The following is a 12,092-nucleotide window of genomic DNA, read 5'->3' on the forward strand; positions in this document are numbered from 1 at the left end:
GTAATATAAACATTGAAAATAGCTCTGAAATAGATGTTAGAATATTCTTCTCTAGAGACTTTTAAATTTAAAAAACATTCATTCTGAAGGCCAGGGATTGAACTACATTTGTGCTTCTGGCCTCAACCTTTCGACTGAGCAATGAAAATATAATAAATTTGTCACAAGCCACCTGAAGGAAGTGTGCATTGAATGGACACCCCAGCATCAATAGTCACTACCTTGTTAGAATGGAGTTCACAAGGCATCTATGCCAGAAAGGAATCCAAGCTGACTTGTGGTGTCTAGATAACCTAATAGTTGTAAGGAGGTGGTGATGGTCTCTGTGTAAGAATAGGCAGATGAATCTAATGTATGAAATATGATATGTCAAGAGCTTTGTAATGTTTTGAACAACCAATAAAAAACAAACAAATAAAAAAAATGTTGAATTGTGAAAAACCTTGAGGGAAATGAGAGGAGAGAGATTAATTTTGTCCAGCAGATAAAATAAGTAAAAATAAACACAAATTTTAATATAGTTTCTGTTAAAAGATTAAAAAAAAAGAATAGGCAGATGATGAGCCACATGGGAGAAGTTCCCAGAGGGGGACATCATTCCAAGAGTTTGCACTTAGGTCAGAGCTCCTAATCACTTCCTCAGTGCAGGCAGAGGTGAATATTCACATGTGAATAAGACCTATGAGTTCACAAATCTTCTTATATCCACGGTGAGCAGTGAATGGGTAGTCATGAATTGTTTCCATTTCATAACTGGAGAAATTGAGACAGATTCAAATTCAGTGACTTGTACAAGGCCACAGAGCTGGGAAATAGCCGGGATAGGGCTCAAATATAAGTCTTCTAACTCCGAAGTTAGGGTTTGTCATACATAGATCACCATTTATCTAAAGGGCTCAAAATCCTACTTTTTGGAGAAGTGAGATAGAAAAGGAAGCACAATTATCTTTCCTAAGGAGTGTTCTAAAATTTGGTAGAATAGGGCTTTTGGTTGTTAGTTTGGAGATCTACAAAGCCCAGCATGCTGATGAGTACCTTATATAGACTGGGTCACATACTCTGAAATTTTTCTTTCAATCCATTGGCTCATAGATACATGTATTAGAGTGGTCAGATAGTACCTTAAATATAATTTTAAACAGTGCTTTTATTTGCTTATGAGAAAACTGTAGCATAATGACCTGAGCCAAGATATACACTACACATAGGGAGATCTATGGGAAAATGGTTAAAAGCCCCCAAAGGAATCACCAATGTTCTTTAACAAGAATTGAAAAGAAGATTAGGAGTTTCTTCACATACCAACTCTAACATTAGGTTTTTACAAAGGGATGTTAGTTATCACCATGACATGTTCTTGAAATGTTACACAATCTGTTAAGAAGTAATAGATGAAAATGATCTGAGGTCTGAGAATATTTAATCCACAAAAATGACACAATTGTCTAGTTAGCAGATTTCTTAATTTTTATAGAATTTTCTTTAAAATTTAGTAGTCTAAAAGAATAAAGTAATTTGGAGATGAATCTTCCTTCCTATATAAATCATTTTGATGTGCAAAAGAGAAGCGGTGAATTTGTCATTTTATGTCACGCTTTCCACTGTCTTTCTATGAATCCTTCCTATCTTTGAGTTTGGCTTATAGCATATTTGTTTTTTTCCTGATCTTTCCAGAATGAATCCTCTGTTAATAATATGACGTTAATAATATGATGTTTGCTAACACACTAAATGACTTACATATGCAGTATAATTTTACCTTCCTCAGTAGTTAGAATACGCAAATAAGAGCATAAGGTGGGCTGTGGCTTAGCAGCAGAGCGGTTGCCTAGCACGTGTGAAGCCCTGAGTTTGATCCTCAGTACCACATAGAAATAAATAAAGGTATTGTGTCGAATGACAACTAAATAATAAATATTAAAAAAAGAGCACAAGGTGAAATTATATAGAGTCTCAAAATGTCCTGTAACATAGAGCATCAAAGCAACCTGAATAATTGTTACATAGTTTCTTTTACTTTTGGTTTCTTGGAGAGAGCACCAGATGAAGCCTCTGGCTTGTTTTTAGAGGCCATATGATACAAACAAACAAACAAAGCATAGCAACTTTGACCACTGGAATTAGAGTAAGTGCAGGATAATTGCATGACATGGACAATGTGGAACTAAGACCAACTAAGGGAAGAGTGAGCCCTTCCTCACATTTCATGATCATACTGGGTTACTTTCCGACTGAAATTGTCATAGAATTTACTGCTTTTTCTAAATAAAGGGTTTTTTTTTTCCCCTTTCCTATTTCAAAGTGCACAGAACTGAGTCAGCCAAGTTAAATGAGTAAATATCATGAATCTTGCTTATGTGTCCATTTTTAGGGCCTTCAACCTTTATGTTAACAAGTACTATGTATAAAATAAATAGGAATACTGACTCTGTGTGATATTTGGTGGCAACAGTGAGTAATTTGGTAACTTGGCTATGAATTCACTGACTATCACAGTTGGTTTTTAAAAAGCTTTTGGCATCCTGAATGTTCAGTAGCTTTACCCCAAGACATAGTTACTTTCCTTGTAGGTGGTTCTTTGGATGAAATTAGCTCCAGAATGGTAGGGAGGATTCATACAAGCCATAATAGATAGGACTGATAGCTTTTAGCTTTTGAAGACTCCTCTCATCAACTGTGGATTTGTCCACCAGAACTCTAGCTTGACACTGAGCTGTATATACAGCTTGATGCAGTAAGTCTGGACAACGTCTACTTGCTAGTTGGAGAGAAGGGCTCTCAGGAGAGAGGTCTATGTGTAGGAAGAAGCCAAGTCTGCTAAGCTAACACGAGTTCCTTTTTTTGTATCCAAAACTCAAAAAGTTCTAAAAGCAGAGGTTCCTGTTTTTTTTTTTTTTCTGTGAACACAGTTGTTGGAAAAACCTTAAGTAAACGGAAGCACATTACCTTAGAGTCTTTATTTGACCCTCTAGAATATTTACAAGATTGTTGGAGTGTGGATTATAGGAACAGTCCCACAACCTATTAGGGGTTTCATTCAATATGTGGAAAATATGCTGCTACCTATTTAAAAACCAGAAAATCTGAATTCTGAAACACATTTGACTTTCATTGAAGGGATCAGAGACTTCTAATATTTTGCAATATACAACTTCCCTATTTTTCTAATAACCTGATTTACCTTAGGCCTTAGGTTTGCAGTTTTAGACCTACTTACTATGTTATCTCTCATGTGAACTCTCCACTTAGGCTGCAATTTATGATTATTGAGGTTGTTTATCTTTCTGATTTCTCTGCTGATCATAAAATCCCTTAAGTAGAAAGGTTTTGCATGAAAGGAAAAGTTGGGTTATTTTTTGGCCTAATTTGGCACTTTAAGTTTGAAAAGCAGTAAAAACAACTCAACTGGTTAGAAAAGGCAAAAGAACAAGAGTGATAGGGTATGTCTGGAGAACTCGGGACACTTGAGGTGTGCACTTGCCACAGAGTGGCCTGAGGCTAATGGCCTCTCCATCACTGAGATAGCCGCTGTGGCTCTAACTCATGGAAAACCAATGAGAAGCACCCTCTGCTGTCAGCTATTTCAAAGCCCTTTATGGCTTTATTTGTGCAGAGGTGCATCAGGTAAATGGAGTGCTTGTAATTGTAGGTGTAGTACTAGCCATTAAAGCAAATATATTTACGGCCCCTGTAATTATATTTTGGTAAAAGTTTTTCTGGATTGGCCTGGCAGGACTCCTCCCCGGGTAATGTCTTTGCTTCAATATTTTCTCCAATGGTGCAGAACAGCTTATAGTCCAAACATTTTCTCCTGATGGTACTTTTATTTCTGGTATGACCTTCTCTTTCAGATCTGGAAAGAAAAAAAAAATGAAGAATATATATAGAGAGAGTGACAGATAAATGTCCAGGAACTTATTGATAGGTTGACCAATAATCACTTTTTTTTTTTAAATCTGTAGTCCAAAGGCTAATGAAAGAAGGAAGGCAAAGTAAGAATAATGTTACAAAAAGTATATGTTTAAGCATGATGTTTAAATTCTTACCCTAATGTTCTCTGTTCTCATAAATTCTTATACAGATTTTTCCACTGCTTGAAAATTTATGTAGAACAACAGGGCAATAGATTGTTCAACAGAAATATTGTATTACAGCTTTCTGTTTAGTGACAACAACATGAGCTTTCTTTGGGGAGAGTTTTAAAGCTTACTTAATTAGGTCACCTTTGGGCAAATTGAGTTTCAGGCAAATTGAAAGGTATCTAAATTTCTTCAGATCACCTGAGTACCATTTAGTGTCCTGGTATGTTAATTTGCCAAATAGAACCCCAGAGAAGGGAACTAATTAAGTCTATAAATAAAGAAAATAAGTAAATGCTTAGTTATAAATGAGAATATTCTGTATTTGTGTAAGATCTTTGACTTGCTTTATAAATACCATATGAAATATTTGATGAGAAGAAATTTCCATTATAATTTTGTTAAAATTTTTGTCCCCACTGCACTTTCATGTTTTTTTTTCTCAGCAACAGCTTCATAGGTTATTTAGTCATTAGACTGAATATTTTTCTCTTGTAACTATTTATAAGGATTAATACGATGCTATGAATAAATGTGGCTATCTGCATTACTTTGCAGCAATGGATACTGACTCTTATAAAACTCAGTCATTTAAAGCAGTGGAAATAAATGTTTTTCATCTTTCTGATATCTTCCCTGTCCGCCATGGTAAATTTTGTTGCTGTTATTTTTTGACCATATTGTACAACAGGTCCACCAAACAGTGTCTAACCAATTCCTGACAGCAGGGATGATGCCCTAGTCTTTCTAAATGTGTAATTTTCCAGTACCTAGTAAAATGTATATCTGACTACAACCAGTCAATACATTTTTTTTTCATGAAACTTTAATGTATGATTATTATGTTCATATGAAACAACTCTTCCTTTTAGGTTGGAAGCAGAAAAATATAGGCTTGGTTTAGCCAATGTACAACTTGTTGTCTTAAGAATGTAAATTTTCTGGAGAGAGAATGAAGCAATATATAAAGAGGAGTGAGAAGTGGAGTCATAATATGAAAAAAGAACCGTTGAACACCTTGAACTATCCATGTATGAATGCCACTTGTGGACTTCCTAGTCATATAACCCAATAAACTCCTTTTCACTTAAGCTGGTTTCAGCTAGGATTCATTTGCAGTCTAACTAATATACTTTGCATGTTTAGAAATACAAAATGTCTCAGTAGAAATTGATTATTTTTCCCCTAGAAATCTTATTTGTTTTTCCAGAGAATGACCTTAGGAAAAGGATGATACTTTGCCTGTAGACATATAGATTATTTAGTGTAACTGAAAAATGTGAAACAAACCATTTTAGCTATATTATTCACTAAGCATAACTAATAAAATAGCAATAGAAAATTTGCATATTCTCTTATGGTGAAAGGACAAAAAGATTCAGTGTAATGTACACTTTATAGAACAGTGTCTAAGTATAGTGATGGCATAATCATTCACTGAAACAAATGTTGCCCAAAATGGCTTGGCTAAATATTGGCTTTTATTCTAACTCATGAAAACACATTTTACTTTTTCTCATCCATTTAATTTTATGTCCATGCAAAAGTCCACTTAATTCTTTCTTCTGCTTTTTGTCTTTTGCAATAAAATATCTTCCTAGAGAGGGCTGGGGTTGTAGCTCAGTGGTACAGCACTCGCCTAGCACGTGTGAGGCCATGGGTTTGATCCTCAGCACCACATAAAAATAAATAAAATAAAGGTAAATATATAAAAGTAAATTGTTAAAAAAAAATCTTTCTAGATATTGCAGCTCCTTCAGAGGAAAACCAAATTTTTAATTTGCATAGTTTCTGAAAGATGATTTTGATTTGCTTTCTGCTTCTAAATAGATGCTACAAGAGGAAAGCTAAGGTGCTGGCCTGTGGTTTGTTCTGCTCCATGTCCTGAGCACAAACCCTCACTCCCTCTCTCTCTCTTTCCATATCTCTCTTCGTTCTCTCTTTCTGCCCACTATAGTCAAAACCAAAAGAACAAAATGAAAAATAAGTCCTCATTGTAAATCAACTGTCTTGGTGGTGAAAATTTTCTGTGCTAGAGGAAAGATTATTTTGCTAATCATCTCACTGTCATCTGTTTCTCTCTTTTAAATGTGTTCCCTACTTCCCAACTTATATTATTTAGATACACATTTTAAATAAACATGCATGCACGATTTTAAAGATTTTAAAATTCATATACACATTGATTTCTTATATATAAAACAAGTCAGGAAATATTTACAAACCCAATGTTCCTGGATTGCAAAGTTACTTTTCAGATTTTAAATTTATTTCCAATTATTATCAATAATCATATTGTCAGAACTATTTTATGTATTCTCCAAAATAGAATTACGTTTGGTGAATGCGGTGTGATCCAGAGTTCTTCCAACATGCAATCAATTGACAGTATTTTTTTTTTAAACACTGGCAAGCCTGCAGCAAATTTTAGGATATATTAAAAGATGTTTATCATGCCCAGTATCTAATAGAGGTAATCATACAAAGGTTTTCAAGCCAATTCAGAAGATTCATTTTATAGGCACAAGATTATGGTAATTTATCATTAATGTTATCTTGTGGATGCTGTAGTTTTAGTTCAAGAGAAGATTTGCAGTTCTGCATCTCCCTATCCATGGTCAGTGTACATCTAATAGCCAGCATCCTACCTAAGATTAGATTTATGCATTTGTTTTTGGTTCAAGGTTTCTTGCTCCCGCTGGCAAACACAGATGCTCCTTAACTCCTCTCCACCTGAATGTGCACAGAATATAATTATGACAGGAACTAACATTATCTGAAATGCATTCTGTTTATGCTTGTAGACCAAGGTCAGAACAATTAGTCTGAAAGATAGTAGCACTGCGGATTATGCCAAACAATATTTTCCCCAGGAATGTGATGCCATATATCTCAAAATATTCATGCAAATCCTCTGCTGGCCTCTCTGTCAACCCAGGTTTATTGTCATTAAATATGAAGTTTACAAAATAGATGGCAGGGAATGCAGATGTTTCTGGTGGTGAGCGTCTCATACATATTTTGAAATAATAGTGTGAGGGTTAATTTTATGTGTCAACTTGATTGGGCCATGGAGTCCATAGACATGGGAAAGTCCCACGACTGTTGTGAACATCCAGAATAGAATGTGTGGTGATGTTGAATTATATCATGTTTTGTGCCCCTCCCCATAGTTGCCTGGAGCAATTTGTGAGATTGAGACAACACCACTGAATAATTAAGCAAGTGTCTCTGGGTAAAGTCTGGCCTTTTGGGTTAGTGAAAAATAAAGGCTCAGGTCACTAGAAAAACAGAGAAATCACATGCAACTTTATTTTAAAACACTAACAGTTTTTGGAACCAAATCAATAAATGAAAAACAACCATTTAAAACAACTTTTCCTTACCTTCCAGCTTTCTGGGAAACAAGTAGAACCAAAGAGGGAGAGAGAGGTGGGTGGAATCACGGGGAAGAATGCAATTGGTGATTAACTGGCACATTTTAAGAAACAGAAAAGTCATTGCTGCTGTGGTTGGCAGGGTACAGTTTGGGGATACTCAGACACCCTTTGGACATCTTTTCCTTCTGTCATAACAAAATGAATGTGAACTATCCCCCAAAGGCTCATGTGTGAGACAATGCAAGAAGGTTCAGAGGAGAAATGATTGGGTTATGAGAGTCTTTGCCCAATCAGTGATTTAATTCCCTAATAGGGATTAACTGAGTGGTAACTGAAGTGGTAGGGTGTGGCTGAAGGAGGTAGGAATTGGGGCATGGCTTTTGGGTATATATTTGTATCTGGCAAGTGGACTCACTCTCTGCTTTCTGATCACCATGATGTGAGCTCTTCCCTCCACCATCCTATCCCCGCCATGTTGTTCAGCCTCACCTGAAGCCCTGAGGAATGGAGTTGGCCTTCTATGGACTAACACCTCTGAAATTGTGAGCCCTCAAATAACTTTTCCTCATCCACAATTGTTCAGGTCAGATCATTTAGTCATAGCAGTGAAATAGCTGACTAAAACACATTCCTAAGCAAAAACATTCACTGCTTACAGGACTGTATGTGCAAGCCACAGGGAAGATGGAGGGTGTGCCTTTGCACTGGAGTCCTTCATAACCCCCTGTTGACTATGATTTGGAGTTAACACCGCTGGCAGGTTTATTTTTTACAGATTAATAATTCTTTGGCAGAATTGAAAGCTAATGCTTTAAACTACCTTTATCTTTCTCAAAGTCAAAGAAATGATCCATAGTAGAAAAGGCCAGTCTTGTTACCCCACAAACCTTTTATTGCTGCTATTCCCTGTCATTCCTGCTGTCATAAGTCTCTCATACTCTGGGGCACAGGGGTCAGGGCTGGAGAGAAGGGGACAGAATACTCAGGTGACCTTGTGACTCTGTTTTGACAGCAGGCTGTAACTGTATTTTTAAATTAATCAGCCCTACGTATATTTTGTTATAAGATACTTTGAAATTTGAAGATACTTTATGTCGGTCTAAAACCCATGTTTTTAAATTTTAATTAAAAAACCATGGTCTATGTAGGCTGGATTCGAGTTTTATTTTCTTCACTAAATCTTCCGTTAAAAAAAAAAAAAAAGGTGTTAGGGGAAAAAAGGGTCTATATCAAAGAACAGATGAATTTGACCCTGTGAGTGATTGTTGCTATGGGACTATTTCATGCAAATTAATCTGTAAACATTTAGCAACTGGATATCTGATGGGAGGGGGGAAGAGTAGAGAAAATTAGTCAGGTGGGGAGCAAGAGAATTATTCCCATCTGATTAAAAAGGATAATGATGTGTTTTCATGCAGACCAACAGCTTCATGGTATTTCTTTAAATTCTCGTTCATTTATGCTTGCCTTGGGAGGAGGGCAGAGTACAGAGTCCTGAAGACTGTGGAGGGATAATGGGTGGAAGAAGTTACTTGGAAAGTTATGAATGTGGAATGCATTTCAGATTAAGATACAGTTATTCAGGTCTCCTATTAAAAGAAGATCCAGAACCACAAATAAACTTGTAAGTTTCTTTCCTCTAAAGCTCATTGGAATTTCAGAACTGCCAACAAATCCTAGTTGAATTAGAAAGATATATTCTCCCAACATCTGAGGGAAACCAAGACTACATACTGCCATGTTTGAAAGTGGTTGGATGTTATCTATAAAATATGCCTGCAGGAAACCCACTATTTTTCTTTTTAGTCTTATAAACAGTTAACATTAAAATGATATGCTGGTAGAGATTAGTAATTAGTTAGATTTAGACCCTTTTCTTTTTTATGCAATTACTTAGGGTTTAAAAGATTACTTGACTTAAAATTGAACCAACAAATAAATTTTGCTAATCAGTACCTGAGTTTGAAGCATGGAGCCACACCTAAACTGTAGCTACACTGTACATTTATTGTGTCAAACCTAAAATGAAAGAATAATGGCAATTGTGACTGTTCTGTATCTTGACTTTGGAGATGGTTGCATGAATCTGTATATAATAAAATTGTACTAAACTGAATCCACACAGGCATACACATAAGTGGAACACACACAGGCACACACATTTGGAACTACAGAAATTAGAATGAGGTTAGTGGATTGTATCATTGTCAATTTTCCGATCAAGTACTGCAGTTGTACGGTATAAAAATACTCCCTGTATCATTTCTTACAACTGTAGGAGAATCTACAAAAATCTCTAAATTAAAAGTTTAAAAAATTGTGGATATCACAAAATATATTATCCTTTCATCATTTACTTCCTTGGCAGTTGATATTTAAACATTGCAAAAGCTAACACTTGAAATTACTCTGAAAATTTATAGAAGAATTAAGAATCTGCAATTTTTCTAAGAGCAGAAAGCAATAAGCTTTTACTTATATGCTCTCTACTCATGATCCTAAGAGAAACATCTTGAATTATTGTTATGCTCTTGTGCTGTGCTCATAAAATTGCCAACATGTGACTAGTATAAATTGCTTAAGTCAATCCATCATAACAGGGCTAGGGAATATGATGATGTAGTTTATACAAAGACCTACTAAAAATGGATGAGAAAAATCATTTTCTTTGATCATGCCCATAAGATGAGTCACTATTTGGAATCTGGAATATCTCCCCAGTGCTCATGTGTTGAAGACTTGATTCCCAATGCAGAGAGGTCCACAGGTAGAGTTTTTGAAAAGTGATTACATCATGAGGGTTCTGACCTCATCACTGTATTAATGTATTTGATGGATTAATAACTTGAATGGACTTGTGGAAGGGGATAGAAACTGTGGGCAAATGGTGCTTAGTTGGAGGAATTAGGTCCCTGGGGCTGAACCCTTGGAAACTATGCCACGCACCTGGCTATTTCTTTTCTCTTTGCTTCCTAGCTTCTGTGAGCTGAGCAGCTTTCCTCTGTCATATCCTTCCATTGTCATGCCCACCATGTGTCTTCTTTGGAGCCAATCAACAATGGACTGAAATCTCTGAAACCATGACCCAAAATAAATGTCTCCTCCTCTAAGTTATTTGTATCAGATGTTTTGGTCACAGCAACAAAAAGCTGATTAACATAATTGGTAGGAGTAGAAAAATATAAACTTTGGAGCACATTGTAATATATCCCCCCCCCAATTAATAAAAATGTAAATCCATTTAAAAATAAAGATAGCATTAATAATAATAGTTTTTTTATTTAAAAAAAATCAAATGATTCTGCTGGTATTGTGGAATGTTAAAATATTTGTAGAACTGAGCACCTTCCTTATTTTTTATTTATTTACTTTTTTTGGTGGAGGGTACTGGAGATTGAATTTAGAGGCACTCAACCACTGAGCCACATCCCCAGCTCTATTTTTGTATTTTATTTAGAGACTGGGTCTCATTGCGTTGCTTAGAGCCTCACTTTTGCTGAGGTTGGCTTTGAACTTTCGATCCTCTTGCCTCAGCTTCCCAAGCACCTGGGATTATAGGCGTGCACCACCGCACCCAGCATCCCCCTCTTTCTTAAAGACCCTTACAAAATATTGTTTTTTTATTTATTCATCAACTATTTTTGAATATCTACAGTGATGTTGCCCCCTATTGCATAGATATAATAATAAACAGGACAAATGGACTTTTCCTTAAATGAACCTTCTATCCAGCTGGGAAATTTTTGCAACAATAATGCTGTAATCATACAATTCACTGCTAACTAGTAGTGCCAGATCCAGATGTAATCTCTCTATATTTATGTTTTCATTAATACTTACTATAAACCTTAAAAAAGACTCTGGAAGGAGAGAGAAGATGGTAGATTAGAGGAAAGATGCACATCCCAGCAGTTCCTCAGCACCAGACCCAAGAGGTGGGAAGAGCGCTCTTCACTGAGGTGGGTAACTAAGGAACTCACTGAAACTTAACACTGGACAGTGAAAGCAACCATGGAGACATAGGAAATCAGAAACTTTAAACAGAACATGTTAGAGACATGCCAGCTTGGTACAACTGCTTAAGGAATGGAGAGTACAGGCAGAGCAGAGGAGAAAACTGTGGTGGAAAAATGAAAAGATAAAATAAAATGGGTCCAGGGAAACCTGTGGAATAAATAAGTTGATCTCAATGAACCTAGAGTCAATGCAGGGAGGAGGTTAGTGAAAACAACCAAAATCTCTCAGGCCACATGCGGACAGTTTGATGAGAACTGTTGCTGGCATGGAAACCATTGATAAGAACTGTGCAGCATGAACAGAGACAGGAGATTGGGAACTCACAAAAGATGTTGCAAGCGAACACAGTAGTGGCCTGTTATGACCCCCAGAGTGTGCCTGAACCAGAGTGACTGAAATGGGCATAAAAAAAAATGTGGGTAGAGTAGACAGCCTTCAGAAATCAAGCACCCCATGAGAGGTATTGGGAAGATGCCAATAATGTCCACACAGGAGCACCTGGATTTGGGGGCTGAGACCCAGCAATTCATATTCATAGAGGTGAATGTGAAACCTATGAAGGTTTAGTCCTTATATCCTACAAATGGATTTTTACCAGAGGCCTGTGAAAACCAGA

Source organism: Urocitellus parryii, chromosome 2 (genome assembly GCF_045843805.1).
Source record: "Urocitellus parryii isolate mUroPar1 chromosome 2, mUroPar1.hap1, whole genome shotgun sequence".
NCBI classification, from domain to species: domain Eukaryota; kingdom Metazoa; phylum Chordata; class Mammalia; order Rodentia; family Sciuridae; genus Urocitellus; species Urocitellus parryii.